This window comes from Urocitellus parryii, chromosome 5 (genome assembly GCF_045843805.1).
Source record: "Urocitellus parryii isolate mUroPar1 chromosome 5, mUroPar1.hap1, whole genome shotgun sequence".
Classification (NCBI taxonomy): Eukaryota; Metazoa; Chordata; class Mammalia; order Rodentia; family Sciuridae; genus Urocitellus; species Urocitellus parryii.
In genome coordinates this window covers 100,646,759-100,661,429 of record NC_135535.1, presented here as the reverse complement: position 1 = coordinate 100,661,429, position 14,671 = coordinate 100,646,759, and positions in this window count along the sequence as shown.

Here is a 14,671-nt window from a genome sequence, read left to right as displayed (position 1 = left end):
AACTACTCTGGATCATACTAGATGTATGATTGCAAAACTTTTCTCCCATTGTGGCAGTTACCTTTTCATACATGGTAATATCCTGTGATGCACAAAAGTGTTTAGTTTTTATAAAGTACAATTCTTAAAGATTTTTGATTGATTGTGCTTTTATTTTTATATGTAAGAATTTTTAACCTGATTCAAAGTCACAAAGGCTAATTCTAATTTTTTTGAAAACATATATTTTATTTATTCTAAATTTTAACCCTTCAGCCATTTTAATCTCATTAAACAGTGCTACATTTTTTTTCTGATTATTCATGCCTAAAATCATGGCATTGTCCTTGACTCTCTTTCTTCCTAATCTCCAATGTAAAACATTAGCATATTTTGCTATTTCTACACTTGAAAAAATCAATAATCAAAATACTTTTGAACATCACAAAGACTAATTCTTATGGTCCTTCTAAAACTTTTGTAAGTTTAGTTTTTTCTTTAAAAATTTATTCTAATTTGTTATGTATGACAGCAGAATGCATTACAGCTGTAGTAATTATAGCATTACACATATAGAGCACAATTTTTCATATATACAAAGTATATTTACACCATTCATGTCTTCATACATGTACTCCTAGGGTAATGATGCCCACCTCATCCACTGTCTTTCCTACCCATTTGTAATCTACCTTGAGTTAATTTTTGTATAGGATATGAGTTAGGTGTCCAACTTTAATCTTTGAGTCTTTTAATTTCTGGTTGTTCTAATGCTATATGTTAAGGTGAGTATTCTTTCCTCTACTGAATATTCTTGATATCATTTTCAAAAATCAATTAATTGAAAATGGGTTGACTTATTTATGGATTTCTAATTTTTTCTTTTTTATTGTAAATTATTATTATTATTATTAAATTGTACATATTTATTTGATATGTGCATGTAATGTATATTAATGAAATCAAGATAGTATAGAGACTGTAAATTCTATTCCATTGATCTATTTATCTGTGCTTATAATGGTACCTCACTATTTTGATTTTTTACATCTATGCAATACATTTTGAAATAAAGATGTATGAGTCCCTAGCTTTGTTCTTTTTAAAAAATTATCATTTTGGTTATGAATTTTTGACTCTGTTTGTCCATTTCTGCAAAAAAAAAAGATAGCTGGAATTTTGAAGGGATTGCATTAAATTTATAGCTCAATTTGAGAAGTATTGTCATCTTAATAATATTAAACCTTCTAGTTCACAAACATGAAACATTTTGAACTTCTTATTCTGCCTTTTTGTTCTGACATCACTTGGCTCAATTTTTATTAGTTTATTAATTTAAAGTAAGCTGATAAAAATTTTACTCTCAAATATTTGCTACAATATTACCAGAATTTGATTTTCTCTTCATTAAATGATATTTTGGTTTTAAAGTTCTTCATAAAGATTAAGCTCTTTCCTAGCTCTTATGAAGCACTGGGTTAGAGCCTTAGCACCACATAAAAAATAAATAAATAGAATAAAAGCATGCTGTCCCTCTACAACTACAAAAAATAAATAATTTTTTAAAAAAGAGATTACTTGTTATCAATCAATTTTCATTACTATAATGAAATACTTTATGTTAGCTTCTTAAGAAAATAAGAGGTTTATTTAGCATACAGTTTTGGAAATTCAAGAACATGGTATCTTCATTAGCTTAGTTCTGATTTGGGCACTATTGGCTGCATTATACCATGACAAAGGACAATGGTAGGAGTGATTATATAGAAAGCCAGACAACTAGGTGGGGCCAATTTTAAGCTTTCATAACAACCTCTCATGAGAACTACCAAGAGGTTGCACAAGAGATAATCCATTCTCAAGTTCAGTGTCTTCAATTGACCTAAGAACCTCTTAATAGCTCCTGCCTCTTAAATTTCAACTACCTCCCCAGACCACCATCCTGGACAGAATCTTTGTACACACGTTGGTGAGATTGAAAAATGGTGTGGCAATCAAATTTTAAACACATTTTCCCCCATTATGTTTGCTGAAGGTTTTTGCAGAGTACTCCATTGTCAAACACTCAGATATCTTCAAAGAATAGACCTGTGAATTTAGACTGCTGAGTTGTTAATCCTTCAACAACTTTCATGTTGTAACAGTGTATCAAGATAAGATTTCCAAGAAGTTTTAGTTCTGAAGCAAATCTACTTCATTTAAGAAGAATACTTGAGGGCTAGGGTAGAGTACTTGCCTAGTAAGTGTGAAAGACTAGGTTCAATTCTCAGCTATTTCATACAAATAAATAAAACATACAGATCGGGTTGGGGATGTGGCTCAATCGGTAGCGCGCTTGCCTAGCATGCGTGCGGCCCGGGTTCGATCCTCAGCACCACATACAAACAAAGATGTTGTGTCCACCAAAAACTAAAGAAAATAAATAAATATTTTTAAAAAAACATACAGATCTATTGACAACTAAACAATATTAATTTTTTAAAGAATAATACTTGATGCAATATCAAGCAGGAAGAATGAATTAGGATTGAGTGAATTGAGGAGGAAAATTAAATTATGGTTACTTATTTAGAACATGGTGTTATTTTAAATATATTTTTATGAATATGATAAAAGTTCTTTTCCTATCTTTTTACACTACCTAATCCCCAGCCTTGTCGATTTTACTTTCATAGACAAAATTAAACATTAAAAAATGGCACATTATTATTTGTACCAGGGATTGAACTCGTAGAGCTTAATCACTGAACCACATTCCCAGCCCTTTTAAATTTTTTTTATTTTGAGACAAGTTCTCAATAAGTTGCTTATGATATCACTAAGTTGCTGAGGCAGGCTTTGAATTTGTGATCCTCCTGCCACAGCCTCCCAAGCAGTTGGGATTACAGGTGTGTGCCACTGTGCCTGGCTATAACGGCATATAATTTTTGATTGCTCCATTTTAATTCTGAAAAAATAAATGTTTTTACTATGTGTCATTACCTTTCATGGCAAAGTAATTATTTACATTATTCATTAAGAATTGGTTTTCTTTACATTTGAGTATACTTGGACACATTGATCTAATTACATAAATAAATACCAATAGTGTTAATATTTGTAAATAATTCTGATTTAATCCAGCACAGAAAGCTCATTATTAAGAAATATATTGGGGAATGATGCTTACAAAGTTCTCTTTTGGAATGTGGTACTTGACTTATGGGATCCCAGTTTCTCAAGTGTAAAGAAGATTGTTTCCCTGAAAACTAAAGACCTTGGCAATGTTTGAGTCTTCCACATAAAAGGAATTCATTTGTCTTTGTAGTCAACAGGGGGTGAAATAACATGTTATAGATGTTCCTAAAAGTCCAAGTCAAGATGTTCTGTCTCCTGGACAAAAGTTAATTGTGTGGCCTTACTATTTGCTTGATACTTGTTTTAGTCGCTTTTTTATTGCTGTGACTAAAAAGACTTGACAAGAACAATAGGAGTAGGAAAAAAAATTAATTTGGGGGCTCACTGTTTCAGAGGTTTCAATCCATAGACAACTGGCTCTATTTCTTGGGGCCTGAGTTGAGGCAGAACATCATGGCAGAAATGTGTGATAGAGGAAAGCAGCTAGAAACATGGCAACGGAAGTAGAGAGAAAGTTCTCAAGGACAAATATGACCCAAAAGCAAGCACACCCCTAATGGCCCTCCTCCTGCAGTCACACTCTACAAGCCAGTTGTTATTACCAAGTTAATCCCTATCACCAATTAGGTCAAGACTCTCATAACCCAATCATTTCACCTCTAAACTTTCTCACATTTTCTCACACCTGAGCTTTTGGGGGACACCTAGTATTAAAACCATAACATTGTTCCTGTAAGTCTAAGTCAATATTCTGTTTTGTCTCCTAGACAAAAGTTTATTGTGTGGCCTTAATATTTACTTGATACTGAAGGCTCATAAGGTCTGCATGGCTAATGAATCCACTTTATATACCTATGAAAATAATCCAAACCTCGTGAGAACTACCAGTTCAATTTTTCTTATCATGAACAGTATTTACTGAAGGGAAACTATAAAAAATTTCAGAAACTAAAAAACAAGATTAAAGTAATCATAGTATATTCTTTTGTTGCTGTTTGGAGACAAGAGCTACTTAAGGATTAGCTATAAGAATACACTAAGTTCTTCTTACTATTTACTATAAAGAAATGTTCTAGACTTACTGAAGTTCTTGTTCATTTTTTTTTTTTTTTTGCCCGATACTATTGTAAATAATCTCTGTCTGGCAGAGCATATAACTCAAGGTTTTATGCCTCTTTTATATTAACCACTTTATACCTACCTCATCATTCTTATGTTAATAGTTTTTTCAATTGCCTGTGAATAACCTAGCTTTTTGAATGCTATTGGAATTTGTAATGCATCTTAGTAGTTATTTCATTATTTAATAGATTAAATGAAATTTTGACATATTTGTTCTCTTTATATTTGCCTAAGAATCATTTTTAAAAGAATCTTTTAAAGTGTTATACTCTTACAAATAATTTGTCAAAATAGGAAAATACCATAGTTAATAATATCCACCTATTGTATCCATATGAATCACAAAATACTTTAGAGAAAAAGTGTTCTTTATTTACACAATATGGCAAAGACTTTGTCTTTTGGTTTTAATCTTTTCCTTTTTTAATGCTTGACTCTAAAAAGTATTTCTAATTTCACATTCAGCTTCTCTTCCTAAGGTGGGGGCATTTTTGGTCCAAGGGTTATTCAAGTGTTTTGCTGATGAAAATCTTTTATGTGGTTAACTTATTAACAGGCTTTGAGTAACCAAAGATTGTTTACTGGAAATGGCAGATTTCATCCTGTCAGATTAAGTACACATTATATCTTGGTACAGATTTTCTCAGGCAAAAATTTGTTCAGTAACAACTTGAATCTACACAAAACCTTTGCTTCAGTACCTTGATTATGGTTTGTTTTAGCATTCTCATTCTCACTCCTAAATTTTATAAGAAAAGTATCTAAGAGCATTAAATGAAAACAAAGATATCTCTCAGACTCAGGCTAAATAACAGCATCTCCTTTATTAAAAATCATTAAGAAGAAAGGTCTTTAATAATACTTTCATTTTGTATTAAAAACTAATCAAACATTCCTATGGAGCGGTACAGAACAGAAAAAATAGACATCAAGCCTTTAACCCACACATATATTGCTGTTCATAAATACTAATGATTCAGAATTTATTTTTTGTTATGAGTCATCTTATACTTTTCTTATTATTACATGAGAAAAAAAGACAAGAAAATTCTTTCTGGAGAATTTCAACAACAAAAGACTCATATTTTCTTTTTTGAGATAAATTCAAAGCATGGCAGAGAACTAGGGGAAAAAAGTCAACCTAATATCTTAGATTTTATTTTTTATTTGTTTGATTTAAGTATTGGAACAAGATATTTTCATCATTAAATTGTATAGCTAAGCTGGAGGTATGCTGCTATCTGACCTAAAAACACACTATAAAGCTATGGTAAACAAAACAATATGGTAGTGGCATAAAAATAGAAATATACATCAGTGTAAAAGAATGGGAAAAACAGAAATAAATCCATACATTTACAGCCAATTTATTTTCAGCGAAGATGCCAAGAACATACAATGGAGAAAAGACAGTCTCTTCAAGAAATGGCGCTAAAGAAACTGAATATCCACATGAAGAACAATGAAATTAGTCCTCATCTCTCACCCATGTACAAAATCCAATTCAAAATGGATTGAAGACTTAAATGCAAGACCCCAAAAATAATTCTAGAGGGAAAGTTCTCATGACAGTCATGTGGGAAAGAATTTTTTAAATAATATCTCCAAAACATAGGAAACATAGACAAATTATTATATTAAACTAAAACCTTCTGCACAGCAAAGGAAACAGCCAACAAAACAAATAGACAATTTATAGAATGGGAGAAAATGTGCACTAACTATGAATCTGACAAGGAGTTAATACACAGAAATATACAAGAAACTCAGACTACTCAGTGAAAAAGAAGTAGTTTGATTAAAATATGAGACTAACACCTGAATATACATCTATTAAAAGAATATATATACAAATAGTCAACAAGAATCTTTAAAAAAGTTCAGAAAAAATATTGGGTGCTTGGTGCCATGGTGCATGCTGTAATCCCAGCAACTTGGGATGCAGAGGCAGGAGGACTGCAAGTTTAAAGGCAGCCTCAGCAACTTATTGAAACCCTAAGCAACTTAGCAATATTCTGTTTCAAAACAAAAAATGAAAAAAAGGGCTGGGGATTTGGCTTAGTAGTTAAACACCCCTGTATTCAATCCTAACTACAAAAATAAATAATAATAATCATCATCAAGGAAATGCAAATCAAAGCTACAATGAAATTGTATTGAAAAAGTTGAAAGTCTAATTTATAGCTGGAATATCTATTATTGAAAAGACACAGAATAACAAATCCTAAAATGGTTGTGTAGAAAGGAGAAATCTTACATACTCTTGGTAGGAATGTAAATTACTGTAGTCGTTATGGAAAAGAGTGTGAGAATTTCTCAAAAACTTAAAAGTGCAACAAAAGAAACATTCAGCAATTTCACAATTGATTATATATTCAAAGAAATGAAATCATTATGCTGAAGAAGTATCTGCCTGTGCATGTTTATTGTAGCACAATTCACAGTGGCCAAGAAATGGGGTCAAACTAAGTGTTCATTAATTGATGAGTGAAAAAAGAAAATGTGTTATGAATAGACAGTGGAACACTATTCAGCTATTAAAAGGTAAAATCCTGTGGCAACATAGATGAACCTGTGCTAAGTGAGATGAGTTGGTAACAGAAAAGTAAATACTGCGTGATCTCACTCACACATAGAATCTTTAAAAGTTGATCTCAAAATTAGAGTAGAATAATGGTTATGTGACCAGAGACTGAAGAAGGCAGGGGAGCTGAGAAATTGGTCAACAGGTGAAAAGATACAGATACAGATAAGAGGAATAAATTCAATTATTTCTTGTGGAGTGAGATAATTGTGTTTAACAATATTGTACTGAATATTTCCAAACAGCAAGAAGAGGAGATTTTTGGATAATATCACCACAAAAAATTATATATGTATAAGGCGATGCTATGCTAAATACCCTTCTTTGAACATTACACCAAGTATACTAGTATCAAAATATCAGAATGTACCCTATAAATATATATAATTATGTGCACATATTTTAATGTGTCAGTTAAAAACAAAAGGAAAAAATTAAGTTGTATGGAAATATATAAAAAGAAAGGCAACATGAAAGGGAGAAATAAGAAAGCAAAGAGTGAAAGAGAAGGAAGGGCTGGGGATATGGCTCAAGCAGTAGCACGCTCGCCTGGCATGCGTGCGGCCTGGGTTTGATCCTCAGCACCACATACAAAGAAAAAAAATGTGTGTCTGCCGATAACTAAAAAAAAATAAATATTAAAAAAATTTCTCTCTTAAAAAAACGTATGTTAAAAAAAGAGAGAGAAGGAAGGAAAGCAGGAAATAATTGATTTATTATGCAAATGCAAGGATTGAACCAAGGCTCACTTAACTTTCAGCTGCTTTCAGTTTTATTTTGAGATGGGATCTCCTAAGATTGCCTAGGAGCACTCTGAAAGTGCTGTCCTCCAATTCTCCTGTCTCAACTGACCAGAGTTTCTTCTGAGTTACACATGAAAATAACATTTGCACAGGTTCCACAAGGGATCTGGGCTCCCTCTTTAGGCTAGATAAACTCTGTGTGCCTTGGGCTGTCTTTTTTGGGAGAACTTTACCTAGAGTTCTAGGAAACCTCCCAGGACTGGGATGGATCTGAGTGTTGGAGCCTTTCCCTGGGACGTGTGATACCCAGGGTTGGATTCCCAGCACTGTAATACAAATGAGTGAAGGAATAAATGAGCAAATGATAATGCAAGAAACATAAAAAGGAAAACCAAAAACATTTGTGAGATGCTAGTAACATACATATATATATATATATATATATATATATATATATATTTTTTTTTTTGGTAGCTGAAAGATTTTCTATTGGTAGTGTCAGGAAAAAAAAAAAAACCAACACCCAAATTTGTTCAAGATAGTCCAAGTCCAATTTTTGAAGAGAAATATACCAGATCAGGGTGAACAAATTAGAAGATAATTTAGACCTTTCAAAAGTAAAGACAGATAGGTTCCTGTGGCACCTGTGATTCCAGGAGCCCAAAATGGGAGATCATGGGAGCACAGGTGTTTCTGCTCAGCAAAGGGGAAACAGAGAAGGGATCCTGCAGGAGAAAAAGAAGGGCTGAGAGAATCGGAAATCATGGAAGAAACAGAAATGAAAAGTCAACTTTCTCTCCTTCATGCTATCTTCCTTCCAAGAAGGAAGGTATCACGGAAGAGAGAAATATGGAAAAGAGGGAGTGGAAGAGAGAAGAAAGGAGAACAAAACATTACTTTTTCCAAATCTGAGGATTGAATCCAGATGCATGCTATTTGTGGCCTCAGCTTCCTTTTCTGGGAGGAGTGTGTGTGTGTGTGTGTGTGTGTGTGTGTGTGTGTGTGTGTGAGTGTGATGTGATATAGGGTCTCAAGAGCTATCCCAGGATCACTTTGAGCAAGCCATCTTTCTAAAGCCCTGCCTCAGCCTCCATGGTCAATTTGTTTCTCTCCTCTTCCCAGGGACGTTGGTAAGCCTAAAAGATTTAACATCCTTCAGCCACAACCTTACTTAAGCCCGGAAAGATGATTCCTGGTCAGGCCTGCATTGGATAGTTTTAGTCCGTGGCCAGCGCAGACGATATCAAGGTTCAGCTACGTGGGAAAATCCTAAGGGAGTTTAAATTAAAGACCCAGACTCCAATTACCTTTCAACCAGCTCCAGGATGGCTCCTCAAACCCCAAGCCTCAAGCTACCCAAGAAGTAGCGAGGTTTACTGCAGAGGCTAGCGCGAGAGAGTGATCGCGCCAGGGAGAGGACTTTTATTGGGGAACAAAATATTCTAAGGAAAATCCCCTCCAATGAGGTTAAGGGGGCAATGTTCCAAGGTCAGGTGAGATAGCTGGATCTTTGAGGGCTGTGGTCAGGCATGCCTCTACACACACAAGCTCTGGGATCCTTAAGAAGGGTGAGTAAAGCTCTAACACAAAGAGAAAGTGTCTGAGCGCCTCTCACCCAGCCAGGGAGGTAACTCAGTCACGTGCAGCGATGGCCTCCCACAGACAGTGGTCTCTTTAGGAAGAGAAGAAGCTATGATTGGAGCTCAGGAAATACTAGGACATACCTGAAAGGTCTGTCTACGGCTGCTTCTGGCTCCCAGGAGACTGGAAAGAGTGTTTGAAATGAATAAACAGTCTTGGTAAGAATAAAGACTCCCTTGTTTGGGGAGTTTGCAGCTGGACCTGAAGCCATCCCAGGCTATGATGCTCTGTAGTTGGGTCCCACAGGAGTGAGGTTGGGTGTGGGGTCCAGACTGAGGATAAGAATTAAATGCAGCCAGGTAGATTTTGTCTCTTCATGGTTCAACACCCTTCAACCTGTCCTTCAGCACCCCATCCCCAGCAGCATCACCAGCGTCAGAGAACACTGACCCCATCAATGGGACAGGGACAAAAGAGGGACTGGAATCCTCTTTTCTTGCTTTGGAGATGGTGCAGGGTGGTGGGGAAGTTTGGGTTGGGGTTGTGCTTAGGACTCTGGCTGTGCTGCTCACCAGCATGTGGCCCAGGGCAGCCTCTTCACTGCTCAGAGCCTGTTTCCATACCAATTTTAGGCTATAATAACATCCTGGTACAAGGACTGATGTGACACTCAGGTGCAATATTCAAAATGCTTACTTGTTTCAGGGAAAATTCATGTCCTGACAAAGAAGGCCTTGGATCTTTCCATCCTTGTCCAGAGAACATACTCCAAGAACAGAACAGATCCAGCCAGCTAGCCCTAGAGAGAGGAAAGAAGTCTGCCCTCCAAGGTCAACCACAATGAGGTCAGCCCTTCCTCAAATCGGGAACATGGAAATTGCATGGTGAGCCATTAGTGTTAGAGTTGAGATTATGGTTGGGGTCAGGACTGAGCAAATTTGTGGTCTGAATTTTGGTCAGCTATTGGGTACAAGATAGGTCAGCAGGGTTTGTGGGTTATATTAAACAGAATTGCATGGTTTGTGGTCTTAGGAGATAAAGCATGGTGTTAGTGTTTTATAGTTATAGATAGGTAATAGAGGTCAGAATCAGGGTCAGAGCAAGGTTTCCTCGGAGCTCAGTGACTCTGAGATACTTTCCACCACACTTTGTTGTCTTTGACCACCTCCTCTTATGCCCTGCTCTATAGCCCTCCACTATTTGTCCCTCAGCCCCCTGTGTAGCCCTCTACAATGTCTCACAGGGCCTCTGGTGCACCCTCCATTGCCTCCTTTCACAGACACTGTGTAGCCCTTGACAACCTCCTTTCATCCTTACTGTGCTGCTCTCCACCTCCTTCTTACTTGTCTCCTTAAGTAGTCCACCACCACCTTCTCTCATTTTCACCTGGGTAGCCCTCCATCACCTCCTTTCACAGAATCCTGTGAAGACTCTATCATCTCTTCTCAATTCTTCCTGTAACCCTCCCATTGCCTCTTCTCAAGGGCTCATGTACAGTGCTTGGCCATCATCTCTCATGGTCTCTTTGTTGCACTCCACCATCTTTTCTCGTCCCTTCCTATGTAGTTAACCACCAACATGTCTCAACTCTGGTGTCTTCCTCCACCAACTGCTCCCATTTTCTGTATATCTGTTCACTTCTCTCCTGTACTTTAGGGTGGTCTTCCACAACCTTCTTCATCAGCTCCCTGTTTAGCCCTTCACCACCTACTCTCACAGTCCCCTAAGTAGCTGTTTACCATCTCCTCTCTTCTCCACTGTGCAGTCCTCCAGGATCTCCTCTCATGGTCCCCTATGTAGTCCTCCACCATCAACTGTCATCTTCTCTGTAGCTGCCTTCTTTCATTTGTGCACCCCTCTACCACCTCCTTTCATGATCCCTCTATATCCCTCCACCACCTCACATGACCTATGTAACCTTCACTTTCTCTTGTTAGCTCCTCCTGCATACCTCCCCCTGACCTGCTCTTATCTCCTCTTGTGTAGCCCTTTACTACTTCCTCTCACTGTCTCTTGTGTATATTTACACAATCTTCTCTTCCCCCACTCTGTATGAGTCTCTACCAATTCCTCATCCCTTATGAAGACCTCCACCACTTCCTCTCATCTGTGTACTACCCCATCACCTTCTCTCATATCTTCCTGTGTAGCCCTCCGTGACATCTTGTCATCACCTCCTACATAGCCCTCCATGACTTCCTCTATCTTATCCTGGTTAACTCTCCACTGTATCCTCTTACAGCTCCTGTGAATTCTACTGAACCACCTTCTCTCAAATCCTCCACTACCCGTTCTTATGACCTTCAGGGTAGTTCTCTACACTTCCTTACAGACTTTGTGCATCTCTCCACCTACTCCTCTTATCTTTTCTACCATCTCCTTCTAGATATTTTGTGTCACATTCTACTACCTCCTCTCATGTACCCTGTATAGCCTTTTACCTCCTCCTTTTGTCTCCTCCTGTGTTATTCTGTGTATCCCTCTACCACCTCTCCTTTATGGCTTCATGTGTAGCCCCTTATCACCTTCTCTCATGCCAAACCTGTTCATCATGTGGAAGCTCAGCTGGCCTCAACCTGGCTGATAGTTTCTGAGACTCTCACCTGTTCCACAAGTTAGGACTCCTGATATTTTCTAATAACTTGTCCATGCAATTAGCTTTTTCAATATGTCATTTGAATTTTGTAAGCCTAAGTTAATGAGATTCTTCAGCAATCTTTTATTTTCTTAATTTGTGTACTGAGTATGTTCTAAAGGCCAAGACACTTACTTTGTGGGGTGATTATTAGCACTTTACCCAGATAATGTAAAGTCTACTTTTACAACTCTACATTTTTCTTAAAATATTAAAAAAAATTTTCACCTACTTCCTGCATTGCTGGGATACTGGCCAAGCTCAATGTCCACCTGCTTTTGGTTTTTGTGGACTCACTGTGTTAGTCAACTTTGTATTGCTGTGACAAAAATACCTTACAAGATCAACTTGGAGGAGGAAGATTTACTTGGGCTCATGCTTTCAGAGGTTCAGTTCATGATCAGATGATTCCACAGCTCTGGGCCTGAGGTGAGGCAGAACATCATGGTGGAGGAATGTGGCAAAAGAAAACTTTTCAATTCATGAGAACTTTGAAGCAGAGAAAGCAAAGTGCCAGGGACAAAATATAAACCTTGTGTGGTCACATCCCCAGTGGCCTACTGCCTCCAGCCACACCTTACCTGCCTTTAGATACCACTGTTAATTCATTAAATCAAGTAAATTATTGATTAATTAATTATTATTAGTTAATTAATTATCAATTAATTTATTAATTATTAATTAATTCATTAAATTAAGTAAATTATCCACACATTAAGTTACAGTTCTCATGGTCTATTTGGCTTCTGAATATTCTGGCATTGTCTCCCCCACATGAGTTTTTGAGGAATACCATATATCAAAACCAAAACATTCTATCCCTGGCCCCCTAAATTCTCATGCCTACCTCACAATGCAAACTACAATTAGTCCATTTGCAAACAGTCTTAACATTTCCAGCATTGTCCAAAATCTCATCTGAAACTCAAGGTAAATTCTTAGCTATGAGTCTCTGTAAAGGTCAAAAGCAAGTTGCAAATAACCAATGTATAATTACATAGAGTGAATATTTCCATTCTAAAAAGGAGATATAGAGGTATAGAAAAAAGGTATGGGATCAAAACAAGGTCAAAATCCAGCTAGGAAAGCAAGACCTGTAGCTCCACATCCAACATCTGGGGCATATAACATCGTGATGTTCTCTCCAAAGAGCTTGTGTAGCTCCACCCCTATGGCCTTGCTGGTTGCAGACCATGTGACCACTCCCTTGGCTTGTCTCTTCTCAATTCCTGCAGCTTACTTTGACAGATGTTCCACCTTACTGGCATCTCAGTTGTGGGAATCTCCACTGTAGCTTCAGCTTCTTTCTCACATCTTCATTCATTGCTCTCTCAGGGGGTAGTTTTCAGGGATTCCAACTCTGCTACACTTTTCTTGGCCTCACAGGCCTTCCTTTGCAATGTTGGTGGAACTTCCCTGACCCGTATCTCCAGCAACCTCCATTTCTGAAGAATCAATACCTCATAATTGATGCCAATGTCTGCTGCCATCTTGAGCAGTAGCCAAGCCTCAGGACCCATAGATATAGTGGTGTATATAGCTCTGAGGACCTAGGTGGCTGAGAACTGTGAAATAACCTTCGAGCCCCCTTCTGTGCAAGGAGGGTGCCCCCATGATCTCTTCTTAAAGAAATGTTTTTATTTGTTCTTTTTTGGATACACATGAAAGTAGAGTGTATTTTGACATATTATTCATATAAGGAGTATAGCTTATTCTGGAATCCCGTTCTTGTGATTATGCAAAGTTTCACTGGTCATATATTCATTTGTACATGAACATAAGAAACTTATGTGTGATTCTTTCTACTCTTTCCTATTTTGATCCCTCCTCCTTTCCCACAGAATTTAAGGAGACTCTCACTCCCAAGCTTGACAAGTGCATTCATATTCATACCGCCCCCCCCCAGGTGGGCCCCACTTGATGGTGGCTCCTCCTGTTTCAGAGATGAACTGTGGGGAGTAGAGAATGGACTGAGGGTGTTCAACACTGGCATAGTCTGAATCCACTGTAGATTCAGAGACACATTCAGATTCTGAATGTCAACACAATGTTCTCCAAACCCTGCCAGGATCTTGCCCAAGTCTGGCATGAGATGGATTTCAGCATCTAGACAGTACTGGTGAAACACCTTTTGGGCACATTTCCTGAGCATTAGCCTGTGTGTCACAAAAAAAGCAGGTAGATAAAACTTGGGTGCCCCTTCTGGGTGAGCTGAGAAGTGTGTGGACTTTTCAATTTGTCAGTTGAACCAAGGCCACCGCCCCTTGATCTGTCTTTAGATAGAAAACTGTGCCACGAGATACTTCTATTCCTGACTATCCAACTGCAACTTTGACAAGAGAATTAAAAATGGAGTCGGAGCATGGTTATGCCTTAGAGGAATTTGGATGAGATGTAGGAAATTTGAACCTCAAGTCCAAGTCCATACCTTAGGGATAAGAATCTTCAATCATAATTTCTTCCAGAAATTATAGATTCATTCTTCTGTTTTGGAGAGTTATGTAAAGATCAGAGCAGAGCAATTTTGAGTCTTTTCCCCAGTGAGGCCTAAAAAGACAAAATATCACCAGCTGCCCTTGTTAGCTTCAGGGTTGTATTTAGTGACATGGGTCTTCACTGAACTTTTGCCTATTGCATGGCCCAAGGGGCATGCAGAGGCTGGTCCGGGACACTTTTTCCTTCCCAGAGAAACTTAGTGGCATAGAGAATGTTATCACCTAAGGCCATGAAGTGAAAGCCTGTAGGTGCAGGAGATAAGAGGGGACACATTTCCATTCCTTTTACTTCCAGCAGCTCAGGACACAGGGGCCATTTCCTGATTCAAAATTGAATGGAGCCCCAGGGTGCATCAAGCCCATTCTGAGTTGCTTATCTTCACTGGTGATCACTTCCCACCTGCCATTCTCCTGG